The sequence below is a fragment of the Muscardinus avellanarius genome (assembly GCF_963383645.1).
Source record: "Muscardinus avellanarius genome assembly, chromosome: 1".
In the NCBI taxonomy this organism is placed as follows: Eukaryota; Metazoa; Chordata; class Mammalia; order Rodentia; family Gliridae; genus Muscardinus; species Muscardinus avellanarius.
Window position 1 is genome coordinate 76372194 of NC_137786.1, and position 21013 is coordinate 76393206.

Consider the following 21013-nt stretch of genomic DNA (forward strand, 5'->3'; position numbering starts at 1 on the left):
CAGCTAATTTTGTGGAACCAACATTAGTGCTAGCACAGCAACACCTACTGGTACACTTAGGAAGTGAAGTTGAAACCAATATGGCCAGATATCGATTCCTCCATTTTAATGAGAAAAATTACAGCATGGTTTTTTACCAACCTAAAAATGACTGCCTCCAAATGAAAGAATGGCAAGAAAAACTGTCATTGTGGAAGAAGCATAAATGCATATGTTTAGAACACCACTGAGGCACTATAAAACTTCTCTAAACCTGGGACTGCCTCCTCCTCCTCCTTCTTCTCCTCTTTCTTTAACGGGAGTTATACAATTAGAAAAAAGTACTGAGTAGATTAAAATAAGCTGAGAAGCATCATGTTTATTTTTACCATAGATATGAAGTCTAGTCACCAAACAATGAATAATACAGCATTTAATGTCATAGTCTGCCAGCTCTACCGAGTCTAAACAGCATCTTCACTTAAAGAGATATTCAGGAACAGTAGGAACCACAAAAAATACAGCCGCAGAGAGTATAATATATATCAAAAGGAAAAAAATCACCCAGATCACTACAGATCAGCAGAACTGAAGTTCAGCAGAATTTGACCTTGCCAATATTTAGAAAAGCCATAGCTCCTGTTTGGTTAAGCTCCACTGCTCTGTAATCATGCCTTGAAAAAATCAACTCCATAAAAGTAAATAAGAAGTGATATGCTGCCAGTTAACCAAGTTGTAAGCTAAGACACTGATTGGCTGCCCCTCTGCTTTCTCAAGAAAGGCAAAGTGAAGTCTTCTTTCAGGGACAAGCAGTCGCTGTAGGAATTCGGAAGGTGGGCAATATGATCTCTCTACTATCCATGAAAATTTAGTGCCTGGGGGAAAGTATAGAAAATTCAGTGAAGGTGAGCCTGGTCAGTCTCCAAAACCATGAAAGAAGAATATGTTCCCTCATGGATGAAGCAGTAATCTTTACTTACAGTCTAAAAGGATTATATAAATTGAGTGTCTGCTTTCTGACTCTGTGTAGTTCTCCATTGCCATTAAATTGAGCTCCACCTTAGCTTTATTTCTTTAGTTAACAATGCAGATATATCCATAGTCCTTATGATGAATTTTTAAGTGTCCCATTTGGTTTAAAACCTCAGAGATAGATGGACTCCTGGGAACATTGAGAAATTGGGGCTCTCAAGACATAGAAATATGTGGGGTTTTAGCCAGGCATGGTGGTGGCACAGCCTGGCTAAAAACCCACCACGCCTGGAATCCCCGTGCTTGGGAGGCTGAGACAGGAGGATCACACGGATTCGAAACCAGCCTCAGCTACTGAGTGAGGCTTTCAGCAACTTAGCAAGACCCTGTTTCCAAATAAAGTATAAAATAGGTCTGGGAGTATAGCCCAGAGGTAGGAAGCCCCAGGTTCCACCCCCAGTACCACTAATATACATACATATACATACTAATATACATATATACATATATACATATATACATATATATATGTGTGTATATATATATATATATATATATATATATATATATATATATGGTTTTTCCTAGGTCTTTATTACCTGCTGCTTGAATTCCTGGGGCAACCTCCTCTGATACTAACATTATTTCATTTTGGGGGATATTACTGTCAGATTTAGTTGTCTAAAACACTTCTTTCAGAGTCATATTCCTTCTCAGAAACTTTAGTTCCTCACCTTAACAAAAATTTTTCAAACTCCATCAATTATTTTTATTTTCTAGACAGATGCCCCAACAATCTTTTCAAATGTGGCTTTGCTAGACCCTTAATAAAAAGCTTCCTGAATGCCAAGTTAATCAGTCAGCCAGGTTAATTCACATCCTCTCTCTCTCTCTCTCTCTCTCTCTCTCTCTCTCTCTCTCTCTCTCTCTCTCTCTCTCTCTCTCTCCCTTCCCTCCCTCACCCCAGCCCTGCATAAGTGCTTTCTTCTCCCCTTCAATCAAAATCTTCCAACATCTTCATATAGACCTCAAAAAGTTATTTTTCTGGTCCTACATTAAAAACTCCTAATTTCCTTCCTGAATTTTTATAATTCTGGAATAAATCTTGCCTCTAACTTTTCAGGTGTGTACATACTCCTTCTCCCTAACATAAAAACAAACTTCTCTAGGAAAGAAATGGAATTTTATATTTTTCTGTAGCCTTTATAACTACAGAGGAGCCATACAAGTCTGAGAGGTGAAAAGAGAGAAGCTTCAGAAATGACTAGAACTGCACCCTAAGAGTGCTGTGAGAGTTCATCTGGGATGAAAAATAACTCCCACTGTTGAGCACTTTCACAGGCATTTTCTCATTGGGAAAGATAATTGTATCTCAAAGTAATAAAAAAGCAAAGAAAATGTACAGTTTCCACAGGCAAAGAAAATAGAAAGGGCAGTAGAATTGGAATGAGGACCACCTGCTCTACCTTGTAGTCACACAGAGACCCTTACAGACTCCAGGGAGAGCCATCTCCTGAGAAACTGCGGTTGCATGTTTTATATAACGTACGGTCAAATCAGTGTATTTTTTCATCTGGGGCTCCTGGAAACCCTTCTACCTCCGGGTTATACTCCCAGACCTATTTTTATACTTTTTTAAATTTGGAAACAGGGTCTCTTAAGCCAGCGCGGCTGGCAATTCTCCTGTCTCCACCTCCCAAGCGCGGGGATTACAAGTGTGCGCCACCACACCCAGCATTTTTTTCATCTTTTTATTGTGGGGAAAAAAAAAAAAAAAAAAAAATATATATATATATATATATATATATATATATATATATATATCACACAATATAAAAACTACTACATAGACCTCCCTAGTTGTCCTTGTTGTTGAAAAAAAGCATTTGATTGTACTTTTGTACTTAACCTATCTTTATTTTATTTTATTTATATGTGGAACATATTGGAAATGGTATACATTTAGACTGTGTTTGGTGCCCTCTCCACCCCCCGGCTCCCCTTCCTCCATCCCAACACTGAATGTCCAGGTTGACCATGCTATATTCATACTTTGACACATCTTCGGATGTAGCTCCTCCATTAATCAACCTCAGCCTTCTTCCTCTCCTATTCTTCCATTCTAGCTTTGATGAGATTTCCCCTCCCTCCATTATCTGGAGTCCCTCTGGTATTTTCAATGCTCCCTAGTTTGGACATATTAGAGAAAAATTATCTTTGAAAAAAAAAACAACTAGTAAATCTTTTTTAACTACTTTATAGGTTCATGCAATAATACACATACAAATGGGCTCTGGAACATAAATCTCTAAAAATCATTCTTTCTATTATTGCTGCAGTTCTTACTCTTAAAAAGTAAATTTTCTTTGCAATAACATCGACTTGGCATTTTAGTAATTAAACCATCTTACACTAAACTCTCTTTTTTAAAACACTGAAGGTCCTACACTTTCCTTTATTTTTTGTTTTTTTGGGGGTTTTTTGTTGTTGTTTTTTTTTTCTGCCGTGACATCTCAAATTGCTGTTACAGCGAAGTAAAAGGCCACCAGAAGTAAGCCTGTGATGGACTTGCCTTGGGTGCTCTTTCAATATAACATTTCCTTTCAGTCATCAGTTTGAAGCTAGAATCACCCAGGGATCTCAAAGGGCAGGAGATAATGGGTAATATTCAGAGCCCTGGAAATGGACAGGCCAGCTGTCCTGCCTACAAGTGGTATTTGTAAGAGGACTTCTGAAAGGGAGCTGAGAGGACAAAGGGGAGATGCGGTAGCCAGGAATATACATTAATCATACCACATGGTGTCCATATAAACTATGATAAGGGCAAAAGTAATATGCCTAAAAGCTAAACCAAGTCAGCAAAAAGTTGGTTATAATAATCAGCATCGAGGAGGATAAACACCTCACCTATTGATCTGAATTCTTTATGCCCTTCAGTTCTCCCTGGACATCCACACAATGGTATTTCGCTTCATGATCCCATGATCTTGATCTGAAAACCTAACCCGTCATTTCTCACTGAGGGGCAGAAAATAGTTTTGTTAACATTTTTTAGGCTCTTTTATTTTTAAATTCCAGCAGAAACTGCCTTGATCTGCCTACCAGGGAATTGGAGCACATGCCATAGTCTTGCTGCCTAAATCTCTTTTCTCTTTATTTGTTCTACGGAATATCGATTTAGATTTTGGCCTATTCGCATTCCTTTAAACTTTTAAACACCGGCTCTAATAGCTACAGGAAACACTTTGCTGAAGCAAAAATGATCACCCGAGAGGACTTATTGGGGAAACACATAGGCCAAAATTAGCCCTTGGCTCTGAATGTACAGCCCCATTGAAACAGGGAAAGCTGAGCTCTGAGGATTTGAAGACACATTTTCCTTTACATTGAATATAAAGGCTTTTTGAAAGGGTTGTGCTTATTTGAGTTTCTGCTAAAGAAGCTGAATTAGCTCTTTGTCATATTATAAAAAGAGAGGCAGCATTGCTTCTCCAATTTGTCTTCCAAGGGGTCTTTTGATATCTAACAAAATAGCACAGACACCCTTTTATTGTTTCTGTACACTGATTGTTTAATATTACAAAGAACCAGGCATCATACCAAGAGCTTTGAGTCTTCCATAGCCCCACGACATTTTACTATAACACTTCCTAATCCTTTACAACCAAAACAACAATAAAAACAGAGTAATGTTTAAGAATCAACATGGGAGAAGGAGAAAATGGTGCTGGAAAGCTTGCAGTGTAACTCTCAGATGACAGAAAACAACATCAATACTGACCTCACCAAGTTACTACTGCTGCTAGTCCTTCTCAGGCTTCAAAACATCTTTTCATTATACTGTGGACAGTGCTGTAGAAAAACACCAGGTTTCCCAAGACCTCACCAAACAGCTGACATTACTACTGAAATGCACGAGATAAACTGATTGGCGTAAATTGACCCAGAGGGGCTATGGCTCTGCTTGTTCTGGAAGCAACAAGTGTGGATGTGTTAACCACAGGATGTTTCTGTATCATCACAAGTGAGTCCTCTCACTCAGCAACAGAGTATTTTATGGGGTTTGTTCTGCTAACATGGCCTCAGAAAGTTTTTATTTACCCAGTATCTCACCTTGCTTTTCCCATCTGACAGGAAATAAAGATGCAATTTGTATATTTTTGAGATGAGGAATGACAAATCTATGCCTCTTTTGTTTTTCTAGGTCCTGTCTCTAACATCTATTCCTGCACAGAAGGAATGAACAGGTGTTTACACAATTTGAATGAATGAGGAATGAGAAGTGTAAGGTAGCAAAAAGGTGCTTTACAAGTTCATAACAAACAAATCTTGAAAAAAAGTTGAGATAATTCAATCCAATTCTCTACTTATAAGGCAAAACTACACTAATACCAAAGTCAGAGGTAAAAGATGTATTTGAGGAACACAGGAATGGGAGGAATGGGAAACTGACTGACTAAGAGGGTCAAAGAAGGTTTCCTGGAAGCCTGGAACTTTGGTTTGGGTCTTAAAAACTTCAGAACAGAATGCATGTGCATGTGAAAGAAATACACTCAAAGACAGCACTCAAACATAAGGACCAAGCATGAGCAGACCATGGAGATAGGGATTCATACAATATGTGAATCAGACTGTGGGCAAGTGTTAGACTGGAAAGGCAGTAGTGACCAGGGACCTTGGTTGGCCCTTCAGGAAGATGCAATTTGTTCTATGAGTAAACAACAAGTAACCATTGAAGTAGATGGCGAGGTCAGCATGTGTTAGATAAATCACTCTGACAGGTTGTTGAAAGATGAAGAAAAATCCTACAGACGTGTTAAGTGGCTATTGGAAATATTACATTAATTCTAGTTAGAGTAAAATAAAGACAAAAACAAAGGGCATGGTGGCAGAGACCAGGTTAGCGGACCTGGTGATTGCTGATACAATTGCATGGGAGAGGGGAGTTGGGTGGTAGAGATAGAAAAGGAATTTAGATGCATGAGTCACAAGTGTAGGGCTTGGGTGACTAGATAGTTCCTTAGTCCCACCAACACAGACAGAGAATATGAAAAACAAATAACAATTTTGTAAAAATAAATACAGGAAAAAGGGAAGAGTGCTATGTCATCCAAACCACGAGAATAAAACATTTTAAGAAAAAAAAACATTGTGTAAAATGGGTACATTGAACAGTCATCATAAAATGCCATTACATAAGAAACTTGATGTTGTTTCTGTCCCTTTAAGTTCACTTACTGAGCACAGCACTTCTTTTTTTAGATAAAAACTCAGATATCCTACAAATTTCTACTTTTCTCTGATATTAGAAAATATGGCAGTAACTTAAAGTCACAAACCATTTAATCACACTGTTGTTTTTCAATTCTTATATTGGAATTATTTTATATTCACAGAAGGTTGCAGAGAGATCCCTTATCCCTTTACTTAGCAACACAGTAGATGCATTTTACATAAGCACTGTAAAATATCAAAACCAGGAGGTTGAGCCTGGTGTGGTGGTGCATGCCTTAACCCCAGTACTTGGGAGGCTAAGACAGGAGGATTGCAGGTTGAAGCACAATCTCAGCAACGTAGTGAGACTGTGTTTCAAAATAAAAATAAAAACGGTTGGGGTGTTAATTCAAAAGTAGAAATCCCTGAGTTCAATCCTCAGAGCCAAAAAAAGAAAGAAGAAAGAAAGAAAGAAAGAAAGAAAGAAAGAAAGAGAGTTGTCATTGGCACAGTCATTCCATCACATGCATAGATTTATGTAACCAAAACTGCAATCACAGGATAGAACAATTCCACCTCCACAAAGATCTCCCTTGAATTTCCCTGAATTGTCATACCCAAGGCCTCCAACCACTCCCTCTGACCCCTGGAAACCACTAACCTGCTTCCTTTTCCATATATATATTTTTTTAATTTCAAGAATGTTTTCAACATGACCTTTTTTTTTTGGTGGTGGTGGTACTGGGGTTTCTGGAAGCCCTCCTACCTCCGGGCTACACACCCAGACCTATTTTTACATTTTCATTTTGGAAACAGGGTCTCCTAAGCCAGCGCGTGGCTGGCTTCGAACCTGCGCGATCCTCCTGTCTCCGCCTCCCAAGCGCGGGGATTACAAGCGTGCGCCACCACGCCCGGCCCCAGACCTATTTTTATACATTTGGAAATAGGATCTCTTAAGCCAGCGTGGCTGGCTTCTAACCTGAGCGATCCTCCTGTCTCTGCCTCCCAAGCGTGAGGATTATAAGCGTGTGCCACCACGCCCGGCTCAACATGACCTTTTAAACTGACATTTTCCATTCAAGTGTGGTGTCCTTGAGATCCATGGGTGTGACACTTAGAGCCGCAGTTCATTCTCTTGTATTGCTGAACAGTATTCCAGAATATTCCAGATTCCATGAACCTTTCGTTCAATCATTTACCTCTTAAAGGGCCATGTTGTGGCTTCCAGTTTTGTACTAAGACAAATAAACCTGCTATGAACAGTCATGTACAAATGTCTGTGCGAGTTTTAGTTTTCACTTCTCCGGGACTGCTGGGCCATGAGACTGGCCCAATAAATGTTAGTAAAGACATGCCCAGCTTTTAAAGAAATTTCATAAACAATTTTCAAAATGCCTGTACCACCTTACATTCCTGTAGGTGATATGTGAAAGACCCAGTTACTCTTCATCCCAGGCAGCATTTGGGGTTGTCACTGTATTTTATTTTCACTATTCTAAATAGGTATGGGTGATAGCTCATTGTGGGTTTAATTTGCACTTTCCTAATGGCTACTAATGTTAAACATCTTCTCATGTTATTTACTCATGTTAGTTATTCGTGTCTTTTGCCCACTTTCTAGTTAAAAATTTTGATAGATAGCAAACAATCCATATATATATTGAACCATATATATATTACTATTGAATTTTGGCAGTTCTTTACATATTCTAGATATGCGTCATCAGGTGTGTGTGTGTATATACATATGCATATATATGTATATACATATATAATATTTGCTAGTATTTTACCCTAGTCTGTACCTCTTTTTTATCCTCTTAACAAATTTTTTCACAAATTTTTTACTTCTAATAAAATTTAATTTTTAAGGATCATGTTCAGTGGGTCATGTCTAAGAGCTCTTCACCACATCCAAGATACCAAACATTTTCTTCTATCAGCTAAGTTTTATAGTTTTATATTTCACATCCAAATGTATGATTTATTTTTACTTAACTTTTATGTTAAATGTTAGCTTTAGATCAAGATTCTTCCCCAACCTGTGGCTATCCAACTGGCCCAATATCATTTATTAAAAAGGCTATTCTTCCTACACTGAATAATTTTTGCACCTTTGTCAAATATCAGACTAAAACCTGGGTAAAATAGTTATTGTCCTAAAGTTCTGCCTTGTTAGATTGTCCCTTTTTTGGTTCTTTGGTGAAAAAAAGAGAAATGTGTTGTATGTGCATTTTTTTTCTGTTATTCTACATCCATTGGCATTTCAGAGTTAATAACATCTGTAGTACCATGAAGAAACAAAAGCCTAAGGACTCATGATATGTCATTCTTCAGTTCCTGGGTTTCTTAGCTGGTTTATTATCCTTCAATGTTTTGAGTTGTGGGAAGCCATTAAGGTTTTCCCCTAAAAGAATATTTCTGATTCAGCTGACTGTCCTTCGCCCAGAGTCAACAAGGTTTGGGGTTATGGAAAGTTCAAAGTAAAAGGTTTGAGAGAAGATCAGGTGGTGATGGCACGAGGGTACTGATTAACCTACCCGTAATGTATGTGCTTTAGATTGGTCTGTATTGTATTCTGGTGGTGATAGCATGGGGATATTGATTGACCTGTAACTCTATAAATACCCCAGGAGTGGAGAGGCTGGGGGAGAGAGAAGATATTGACCCAGAAATAGAGATGTCGGCCAGGAGGTTTGCCAGAGAGAGATGATATTGACCCAGGAGTAGTCGACCAGTAGAAATATTGACCCAGGAGAAGGGGTTGGCCAGTAGAGATAGTAGGCTGGCGCCCCCCCCCCATGTTAGAATTAAATATTCTTTGAATCAAATTCTAAGAGTTGAATTCTTCATCCACACGCCTCTCTTTCAGAACCCGTACTTTTGCTGGCTGGCTCTGGCACTGAGTCTTGTTATTTTTCTTCTTATTACATTTGTTTTACATTTAATGTCCAGGAATTTCAGCTCTAATTAGTGAGGTGAATAGAGGAAAATATATCTACTCCATCTTTCTGGAAGCAGAAGCCCTTCAAATAACAAACACTTTCATATTACAATTAAATTATTTCATTTTTTCTTCCTCCCATCCTTCCTTCCTTCCTTCTTCTATTCTTCCTTCTCTTTTTTCTTCTGTTTCCTCTCTTTCCCTATTTCTATGCTTTTTACACTTCTTTCAACTATATAATAGTCCCAAGCTCCTTTGTGGTTCAAGGCAGGGGAAAAAGAAAAAGAATGATAAATATTTCAAATTGTCCACTTCTCTTATAGGTACTTTCAGAAGGTTTTTCCAAAATCTTCTATTGCAAGCTCCTCTGAGTATTTCTCTCTCTAGAAAGAGAAAGGACCCCTCACATCAACTGCAGACTACAGGTGGTACAATCTTTAGCTTCTTACTGTAAGAGCTTCCTTGTGGCAAAATCCTTATTTAAAAGGCCCCAACAAAAATCCTGACTTTGCATTACATATCTGATCCATGATGAAGACAAAAGCCTTACCATACCAAGGTCCCTAGACGTAGCCTCTATTCATCTCGCAGTCTCCTTTTAACTTTTTCAAGTGTAATAAGGCCTAGAATACTAGGTTCTCTTAACTTCAAGGAACAAACTATAAATCACTTCCCATCCTTCCTGATGGAGAAGAAAGGATAGACTCAGAGCTCTGACTTTCTGAATAATTCCTACCCATCAAACCTTCTGTCATTTTTAACCTCCCACTGTTTTATATGCTCAAAATAAGCAGGGAACTCATGAGTCATAAATCCAGTTCTTTGCCATTTTCTTTTTCTTTTTTCCTTTCTATCTTTGTGTGTGTGTGTGTGTGTGTGTGTGTGTGTGTGTGTGTGTGAGAGAGAGAGAGAGAGAGTGTGTGTGTGTGTGTGTGTGTACTGGGAATTGAACCCAGGGGATTATACTCCTAAACTATACCCCCAGCCCTTTGTTTTGTTTTCAAACACTGTCTCATGGTCCAGCTAAGTGGATGATTCTGTCTTCAAAGCTGTGATCCTCTTGTCTTAGGCTCCCAAGTACTGGGATTACAGGTCTATACCACCACATACAGCTGTGTGTGTACGCACTTGCATGTATGCGCACACATGTGTTACCTGGAATTGAATCCAGGGGCATTATGCCTCTGAGTTACACTCCATCGTTTCTTATTTTTTCATTTGAAACAGTGTTTCATTAAATAGCTGAGGGCATTGTTAAGTTCTTGAGGTTGGCCTCAAACCTGCAAATTCTCCTGTCTCAGCCTCCAAAGTACTGGGATTATAGGTTTCTGCCACCACACCCAGCTAGCTCTTTGCATCTTCATTGAAAATACCCTTAACCATGTGATACCTTAGTTAAATTTTTAATTTAATATCTTATTATGAACTTATAGTGCAAACAAGTTCAGCAAGTGCTCCATAAATATTTGCTGAATGACTGTGATATAATTATTGCATTTAGTTAGCACTGTTCTCAGTTGATTGAATCAAAATGGAGAGCCCTTAGAAAGAAGTTGTTCTCCTTTTCAATCCACTCTAAGATATTCATGCACAAGATACACATAGTAGGCACTCAAATTGTGAATTGCTGAATTGAGTTGCACAGAAATACTATTGTTCAACCAAAGCTCAAGTAGCATCTAATGAATTAGCTGCATACAGCAATCAAGTGTTATTGAAATTGGTAATAATTTACTTATTATCTGCAATGGTTTTCTGAAAAATATTTCTCTTTCATTAAAGATTTCATTTTCAGCATTTGCTTGTCAGTAAAATCCTCACATCGTTAATGTAACTTCTCATCATAGACAGAACTGAATATTCATGCCTAGCTCAAATCACTGTTATTCCGGCCTGTTGCTTTTCTTTCCTCTCAGATATTTAACCCATCATTTATATGAGAAATTTATTATCATTTTTCATTTACATATGTTTTAGTCCTTTTTTGTGAGCTATAAATTTGGTAAGAAATTATTAGGGTGATTATGAAGGGTAAGAACACAAAACCTAGGCTCTTAGGTAAAAATCCTTTAGTTGTTCCACGCACTGATCATTTACCATCTTCCTACCTGTGTTGTATAGTCCCATTCATAGGTAGAATTCTCTTCTTGCAATCATCTAAAGTTTTACTATCATTAATCAAGAACCTAAAAACTACAATGAATTGGCCAGTGTGAGTGCTTTCTCTGCCTAGGATGTCATAGTATTCTTTAAAAATGTACTACACTACCTGATAAGTAGAATTGAATTCTTAGTTTTCTTTAAATTATTTTGGTAATAATTAAACCAACAGTCAGCCGGGTGTGGTGGCGCACGCTTGTAATCCCAGCATTCGAGAAAGGCTGAGACTGGAGGATAGCAGTTTGTGGGCAGCCTCAGCTACTTAGTGAGGCCCTCCACAATTTAGTGAGACCCTGTTTCAAAATAAAGAATAAAAAATAGGACAGGGGGTGTAGCTCAGAGGTCAAATGCCCCTGGGTTCCATCCCCAGATCCACTAAATAAATAAATAAATAAATAAATAAATAAATAAATAAACCAACAATCAACTTATAGCATATTTTGTAAGGTAATGACGTCTTTGCAACATAAAATTCCATGATGGCTCTCTGCTATTTATTAATAATCTTTACTGGAAATAGGAGACTGCTGAGGCTCATTTAAAAATTACTACATCTGCAGATTAGTGAAATGAATAAGTTGAGTGCTACAATATCAAAAATATTTTTCATGATAATTTGTATGCTAAGCAATGTATAATAACTCCAGTCAGAACACAAGAAGCCACCATTAATTCCTTCCGATAACCCAGAGCTGGCATGTTCCTTAACCAGGCAAATTAAGAAAACAAGCCCAAATCATTGTTGATGTTTAATATTAATTTGGTTTTTGCATGCTCTGTGGCTTCAAGTAACTCTTGGCTTTAAATCAACCATCAAATGGCCACTGTGGCCTGAAACCATATAAGTGTCATCAGGGAGTAACACAGAGGGAGAAATAAATCAACTGAGTGTCATAAATGTCCTACAGACCATGCTGCCTGCTTGCCTTCCAAGAGCTTACATTCCAGAGCTTGACACTCATTATTGACAAGTGTTTTAGCACAAATATCTTCTAAATCAATATCAATTTTATATTATCAATATAGCCCCTTATTATACCTTCATAGAAAACCAAATTGTTTACAATCCAGCATCAAAATAATCTCATATGGTAGCCAAGGGATCTCCTGCCTAAACTCCCCTAAGCATGCCCAGCCTCACACCGTACATTATGACCCACACAGTGTCCACTTTAGATGCTTTTATCCAGATGTCAATTGCTCACAAACACCCCCCCCTCCGCAGGTGCAGCAGCCTTACCGCTTCTCTAATTTCCCTAGGGCCTCTTACCCCACTCCCTGACAGGTCTCGTGCTCCCTGAATTTGCTTTCTGCCATACTCCTCCTAGACCTCTCCCTTCTCCCACTCAGCTTTAGAATTGTGCCGGTGTCTCACTGGGTTTCAGAAAGCTTTGTTAATGTGTCCCTCCATGTTACTTCTTTTCCTTCTGAAGGAGATGATAGAAAGCTGTTTTAGAATCCAGCAGCTACAATTCAATCAGACTTTTAAAAAGCCACCATTCTCCATCAGATAGGATGCAAAGCCTCTTTGTCTCCTAGTTTCCTTTGTAGTGTGTCAGGCTTAGCCCCTCATTGTTGTCTAAGCCCAGTTTGAACCTGTCCTCACAGGACAAATGGGTGCCTGCAAGGACTCAGAAATGGGGAGGACCAAGAGGGACTTCGTCCAGTCATGATGCAGGTTAAGGGAAATGTAATCCCTGAGCACAAAAAATAAAAAAATAAAATATTTGAAGACTGGCCCTAGTAATGTTGATTTACCTAAGGTGAGATAAAATAATAGTCAAATACAATTTTAGAATCATATGACTGAAAGAGGCTCAAGATCTTATCTAATCTATGGTTAATGATCTAAAAATACTCAAGTGTTTTGCAGACAAGGAAATTAATTCCTTGAGTGTAGGTAGGACACTTTAGAGTATAATTAGCATTAAGGAGTTTATTCACTGTGGACTCTATGGAGGACTGATCTAGCAGACTCTGGGATCTGGAACACTACCAAAGAGTTAATAAAGTAGACAATAAAAAGCAAACAGCTAGGTGACCTGCCTGGACCTAGTCACTGTTAAAAGCAGAAATTACCACCCGTGCTAGAAAAATTGACCAAATGCAAACTTCAAATTTTATCTCCAAAACCAATGCAATCTCAGAAAATCGAACAATCTTCACTGTAAAGTGATGGGTTAACAATCTACACTTTCAAGGGGGAAAAAAAAAAGTAAGAGGCCAAAATAACAGTGATTTGAGCTAGGCATGAATATTCAATTTTGCCTATGATGAGAAGTTACATTAATGATGTGAGGATTTAACTGACAAGCAAATGCTGAAAATGAAATCCTTAATGGAAAGAGAAATATTTTTCAGAAACCCATTGCAGATAATAAGTAAATTATTACCAACTTCAATAAAATATGATGATGAACGCACAAACCTGTAATGTCTAACATTAGGCATCGCTGAACAATGGAGGTTTCAGGAAGATGAGCACCTTTTCATGTTGTTCCTTTTATTTTTAAAGTATCCACCTCTCGTTGAGATTTCTTTCAGGTACTAATAAAAGAAGAGCTGTTCGAGGGTTTTAAAGGTATTCTTTACTTTTAAAGAAATAAGGAAAAGTAAAGGCATTCTTTTCTTTTCTACTAGTAAATGTAATTTTTTTAAAAGTAGCATGTGATTATTTTCTTCTTGGACATGTCAATAAACACATATTTATAACCTGTAGAATAAACTTAAACCATAGTTAGAGCTCCATCACATTAGGCAGAAAATAGAAATTATTTTTATCCTATTTTAAATACAAAAGTGTCCAATTATATTCAGTCAGTAGGTGTTACATTGTTGTTCTCAGGAACAAAAAAAGAAGAAACAAACCTTTCAAGAGCTTCCTCTTAAAGGCTTTAGTTCACCGGAAAAATTCACTTGGATGCCATAGTAGAATGGCCTTCTGCCTGAATCTTTAGCAGAGCTTAGGGAGAAAGCAATTTCTTTTTTTCTTTTATTTCTGCTTTCCTGTTGGTCTCTTACTGGGATGAAAAACCATTTACCTCATGAGAAACTCCAAAGATCCTTAGTAAAGCAGAATGAAGAAAGAAATTTGCAAGTAAGAAAATATTCTATGTTCCAATATCTAAAAGGAAGGAAGGAAGGAAGGAAGGAAGGAAGGAAGGAAGGAAGGAAGGAAGTTGTTTCAAAGGAATGGAACCTTGCTTGGGACCTGAAGACTCAGAATTCTCAAGAGATTTCTGGCTGCCATGTCTTTAAATCTCTGTAGACTTCTACTCAGAGTAGTCTAGCATGACTGTCATCTTGGTAGGAGCCAAGGCGATTCACAACTAAATACTTGTAATTATCCTCCCAACGCATCCTTTTAGAAATAAAAACCTGGGGAAATGGGAGAAACAAAATAACTTATCTTCTCTTGGTCCTGTACTGAATAAACATGATTCTGATACTTCTGATGAATTTCAAGTTAGGAGTTAATGCTAAATGACAAAATGTTCTGACCTAGTGCCAAAGATTCAACTCAGTGTATTTAACTGAACACATTTATTTGTGCTCCTTTATTATGGTGCTTAAAAGCCCATTCTTTGCAAGTCATCCTTGTTGTTCATTAGGCACTGGGGATGGGATCCAGGGGCACTCTACCTTCAGGCTACATCCCCAGCCCTATTTTTTATTCTTTATTTTGAAACAGGGTTTCACTGAGTTGCAAAGGGCCTCAATAAGTAATAGCTGAGGCTGTCTGCCAACCACGATCCTCCTGTGTCAGCCTCCCAAATGCTGGGATTACAAGTGTGTGCCACCACGCCCGACAGTTCCTTAGGCATTTTATCTTTCCTCAAAATGTTGAAGAATGGTGGTTTGCTTCATGAATTTTGTATTTATCTTATACACATTTTAACATTATAGACACGATGCATTGTGTAGCTACAGTTTTCCAGAAAAGTCAATCTTCTAGGAATTATTTTTCAGGTCTTCAATGAGTTTCTTTAAATTTCAAAAATATATATTATTTCAATTCTGAGTATCACAGCATTATCCCAATCTAATAATGGCTCCAAGGAGTCTGAAGTTTTCAATAATTCTACAAAGTCTCCAATGAGTACATTTTATTATATTCAAAAAGAGCCTCTGGACATACTTTGGGAAATCTCTTAAGAAATTTGATAAATAAACCAGGTGTCTATAATCCAGTAGTCAAGAGGCTGAGACAGAAAAATTGCAAGTTCAAGACCATCCTCAGCAACTTAGCCAGACTCTCAGCCACCTAGAAAGACTCTGTTTCAAAACAAAAAGTAAGCTGGGCGTAGTGGCACGCACTTGTAATCCCTGTGCTTGGGAGGCAGAGACAGGAGGATCGCGCAGGTTCAAAGCCAGCCGCGCTGGCTTAAGAGACCCTGTTTCCAAATAAAAAATATAAAAATAGGTCTGGGAGTGTAGCCTGGAGGTAGAAGGCCCCTGGTTTCCATCCCCAGTACCACACACATAAAAAAAAAAAAAAGTAAAAAGTGCTGGCGGTAAAGCTCAGAGGTAGAATACCCCTGGGTTCCGTATCTAGTACCCCCCACACATACACCATAAATCTTCGTTTAAGTAAAATATGTTTGGCTGCTAGATTTCTGTCCACTCAGGATTTCCTCTCTCTTTTCATTGCATCTTGTAATTCAAATTGAATATAATATGAAAAGAGTCTTTCTATAAAAATCAACTTGAATCACAGAATGGAATTATAAAGAGTGATCTGATTTTGACGCAGGTTAAAAAAAAAAGTAATTGAAATGATAAATGTTCACAAAAGGGGATGTGTGCTCCACGTCCAGGAGGACGTGGTAAGAACATGCCCAGCACTCGCCCTCCCTGCTCATGGCCCATTGCTTTAGTCCAGCACAGCACTCCATACAGAGGCCCACAGTGTCCCCCATCACCCTCCAAGCCTGCCTCAACTTCCCCACCATTATGAGCTCTCAGGACTCCTAACTTCTCAGTCAACTTCATTTCCCCAACTTTTTTTCAATCTCACATCCCTGGATAAATGCTCTTCCGCTTGAACTTCATTTCCACCACCCTGTACTTGGACACAAATCTTGTTCCTGATGTCGAGCTCCACAGTACCCAGGCCCTTGATCCAGAGAAGGAAACAAGCAGACACAACCCAGATCTCCAGACTATGAATTCACATGCCATCCTTTGCGTTAGATTAACTGCTTCATTGTCTCTTTAATAAATGCTCTTATTTATCTTATTGAAGAGGATAATCAAAATCGCAAATTCCCACTGGGGGACAAAAACAAGAGGGCTTTAACAGTTTTATTTTCCTATATTTTGTCTTTCCATTAGCCTAATAGAGTGCCAAGCTTTTATTTCAGTTGTTAATTAAAAACTATAAAATCAGTCACCAATTTATCATAACCCATATTTTTATATTGCCTAGGCTGATCATATGATGTTTTCCAGTGCAAATAAGCAGCAAACTTTCTTGCATAATAATGAGGAGAAAGGCCATGTGCATTAGAAACCCTAAGGATATGAATACATACAGCCTTGACTTCAGGGAAAAAAATGTCATTTTTAAACAATGACTCTTTATTTCACTTCAAATGACTTAATATTTGACATATATTTGATTCTACAAAATTTCAGAGGACTTGAAACAGTAAATTAAATGATTTAAAAACAAAACTAATCTCTAAATTGTCTATAGCATATGGATCTGGCTGAATTACTATATTTATTTCCTATATCAATAGAGAAATATAAATATTGAGACCCAAATTTTTCAAATGAAAAGTTCTTATTCTCTGTAAGTAATCATCTTATTATTGATGGGAGCTCATCTCATTTAATATAGTTTCAAATATACCTGGAGAGAAGTAGATGAATGAATGGCTTTTTCTTAAGTTATAAAAATAAGAATTCTTAGCCGAGCGTGGTGGCACAGTTTTATAATCCCAACATTTGGGAGGCTGAGACGGGAGGATTGCAGTTTGTGGGACAGCCTCAGCTACTTAGTGAGTTCCCTTTGCAACTCAGTGGACCCCGTTTCAAAATAAAGAATGAAAAACAGGTCTGGGGGTATCGCTCAGAGGTAAAATGCCCCTGGGTTCCATCCCCAGTATCACGCACAAAAAAAGAATTCTTAAACAAAATATTATTTTTTCAAAGGTATTGCTAGAGGACATTTTTATTTCATGCCAGTAGATTTGGTACTCTGCTTGTTCTGGTGATGGGTGCGCAAGAGCAGAAATAAGGAGACCAGAACTCAAGAGAACAAACTGGACTGTGAGGAGGAAGGACACGTTGAACAACTTTACAGAAGTCCAAAGTGATTTGAAGTAAATCGTCCAAGGTAACACACATTAGTAGTCACTACTCCAAAAACTATTGCATACAAATGCTTAGACAGAGACTGATTTCTCTAATTTGTGCTGAAGTACAAATAAAAATTTAAATAATTGCCTCAAGTGTTGAAGGGTTTTAAAGTTAGTGGAATAATTGAGTAGTAGAAGTAGCTTTTTCTACAGAAGCAACATCATACAATAAGATGCATTTTCAGAATTTATCTTAATGTAATGAAGTATCATTTATTTTGGGCATATAACAATTCTGTTACATTATTATCATTTCGAAGGCCTGGTTAATGTTTTAAAAAAACTCTTATCTTTTAGATCAGCTACAATCTCTTCTCCCCCACCAATAAGCAGTCTTTTGCCTTTTTATTTCTATGCAGAGAACAAAGATTTGGGGGACCATGAATATTTTTTATTTTGGTTTCATGACTTTTTATGTATATGATACTTCCTGCCAAACAGTTGGCTCATTAGGACTATAGATTCAGCCTGTGACACTGTGTGCTGTCCTTTAGTTGACCGTCTGCACCAATGAAAGGCCCCGTTGTTGGGATATGCCCTCCTGCCCTGGTGGTTACCATTTTACTCCAAAGGATTCCCAAAGGCAAAGCTATTATATTGCTCCAACTACTGTATTCACCCTATTGAGTCATATTTTGGCCAAAAGCCTAATAGAAGGCAAAGTCAATACTGAATTCAGATGAATTTATTCTTCAATATTTTTTAAAAGACACTTTTATAACAAGGATCTAGTGGCAATTAATAGCAACATAATTGACATTTATAACATTAAATAACATAGCACATGCATCATTTGATTTAAATAATGTATTAAAATAAAAATACTTCTATGCAAAGTAAATTTCTTTTAACCTGTCATTGATTTTCATCTAAATTCAGGTACTTATTCGCTGGCAAAAAAAAAAAAAAAAAAGTGCCCTCGAGCTAGTGGTAGTTGTAACTAAGAGTATGGTGACTCATACGAAATCAGACACTTAAAAGAAAAATAGTATTTTTCTGATAATGAAACTGCAATATATTAAGAGAAACTCTGAAATATACGTCATTCCTCATATGTTGCTGCTTCTAAAGAAAAAGAATTTTCAAGTTCTCCAATATTCCACAAATTTAACACTTGACAAAATTCTTAATACTTCAAGCAACTATTTAAATTTTTTGTTCTTTAAGAACAAATTGAAGAAATGGTCTCTGATCTTCTGCATGTAATGATCTATGGATTAACTGTTACTAATTTGCTCTGTTATCTTGGAATTCACTTTAAATCTCTGGTCTGTTTCTTTACTTATAGTATTAGGAGGAAGAGGAAACATACTTAAATGGTTTTTACTCTAAGTTTCCGTAGAGATATTTCATAGACAGCAAGAAAGAAGTTCAATTTTGTTTCCATTAGTAACCAAGGTTGCACATAGGGACATTGTGAAAAGGTGGCTTGGAGGGGCTTTAGCTCACTCCCCAAACATCATCTTTAAATATCCACATGACCTAAATAGAAATTGTGTGTCTGCTATTAACATGGACTCCAGAAAAATCCCTCAGCTACAGTATACCCCCATGTAGCTCAATGCCCCCAAATCTTTTAACACAAAAATTCTCAAGCCACAAATAGATCCACCTAGTTTTTCATTTTTCAAGATAGTGTTTGCTTTTGTGCTCAAATTTTTGCAAGATGACTAGTGTAATCAAGGGAGTAAAAGGTTTATATTTAGATCAGTTGGAAATCAAGTCCCCAGTCTGCTTGCTATGAAACCCTGGGCCAGTTCTTTAATATTTCAAAGCCTTGTTTTCCCCATTTGAAATTAATAATAATAATAATAATAATAATAATAATAATAATAATCTCAAAGGTTGCCAAGGTTATAAATAAAATAATCCATATAACTTGTATGGTAAACAGCTAAGTATCACTCTCTGGGGCCTGAGAATTCTGAGAACTCCCACAGTTTGACATTTCAAAGAATTCAGGTAATTCCTGAGGCAGTTACACAGATGCATCCTTCACCTTCGGGGTTCCATCCTTCTCAAATGTTACCTTGGCTTCCCTCCCTATAAGAGTCAGTCTTCTTGTTTCAGTTTTCATATGAATTCATAACTAAACATGCAATCACATGAGGTGGCTAATTTTTTTCTCTCTCCCTGGCTTCTTTCAGCTGTATTCTTATATCTCCCTTCATGATTGATCTTGAAGTTCTAGAACTTTCTCCCTCTTTTATGAAGAACAACTTCTCCTAAGGTAGAACCTTAGCAATAGCTGCCCATCTGCCCATAGCCTAGTGGTAGAGAGCCCAGTTGCTAATCCACATGTTATCCATGTATTATTTTCAATACCTACAGAAAGCAAAATTCTAAAAATTTCTGGGTCTTTTGATTATCTCTCCAACATTTATTACATCAATCCTCATAATTCAATAGCCAGACTATTTAGGATCTGACAAACCTTCTTACTCAAACAGCAGTTCATGGGCTAGCAGCAATCAAGATCACATGGAAATATATTAAAGAAGCAAAATTTCAGGGACTATTCCAGATGAAAGAGTTGGAGTGACTTCATTGCTCTTGCCAATGACCTTCAAGAGTTCACAGAGCTCAAGCTAAAACAATCAGACCCATAAATACCTCATCTCGGGAATCTGTTTAGAATGGGAAAAATCATAAGATTATCCAGTCAGTGATTCTTAAGATTTCTCCTTTGTGTTTACCAATAGAGGCTTTCTTCCCTCCCCATAACATCCTTATATGTTGCACATATGTACAGGAAGCAGGGAAGTGTGATTACTCTATGAAGCCAACCCATAACAATGAAAGAATAAGCCTGGGGACATGTCTAATACAGGTAGAGTGTTCTTTTGGGGACTAGAAAGATTTAGATTTCAATTTTTTTTTCGGATTTTGAAATATTTGCCTAGGACTTTATTCCTAATCTGAAAATCATAAATGTGAAATGCTCCAAAATATTTTGAATGTTAAAAACAATACTCCATACGTTGTAGATTTGGGTGCATTTTGGATCGAGGATGCTCAGCCTTTACAGAGGAAGGCCTCTTGAGTGTCAGAGGAGCCAAGCCCATGCTCACTGCACTCCCATGCTCGCCCACTTTTGCAGCAGCAGCAGCAGCAGCAAACAAATTCAGTTTATGTTTTGAGGCTGGATGGGGACATTCTGGCCTATAGAACAAATCTGCTTCGTATTAGCTCAAGCTAAGGAAAAATTTCTATATTATATATAATAATTTCTATATTTTAAAGGAAGCCATGAGAGCACTCTGACAGGATGGTAGAGTAGGAAGCACCTTTCTCCCTAACTGGAAAATAAGCGCACTGGCAGAACCCAACACTCAATAACTACGGAACTCTGGAATTTCTTAAAGTCTCAAAACTTCCA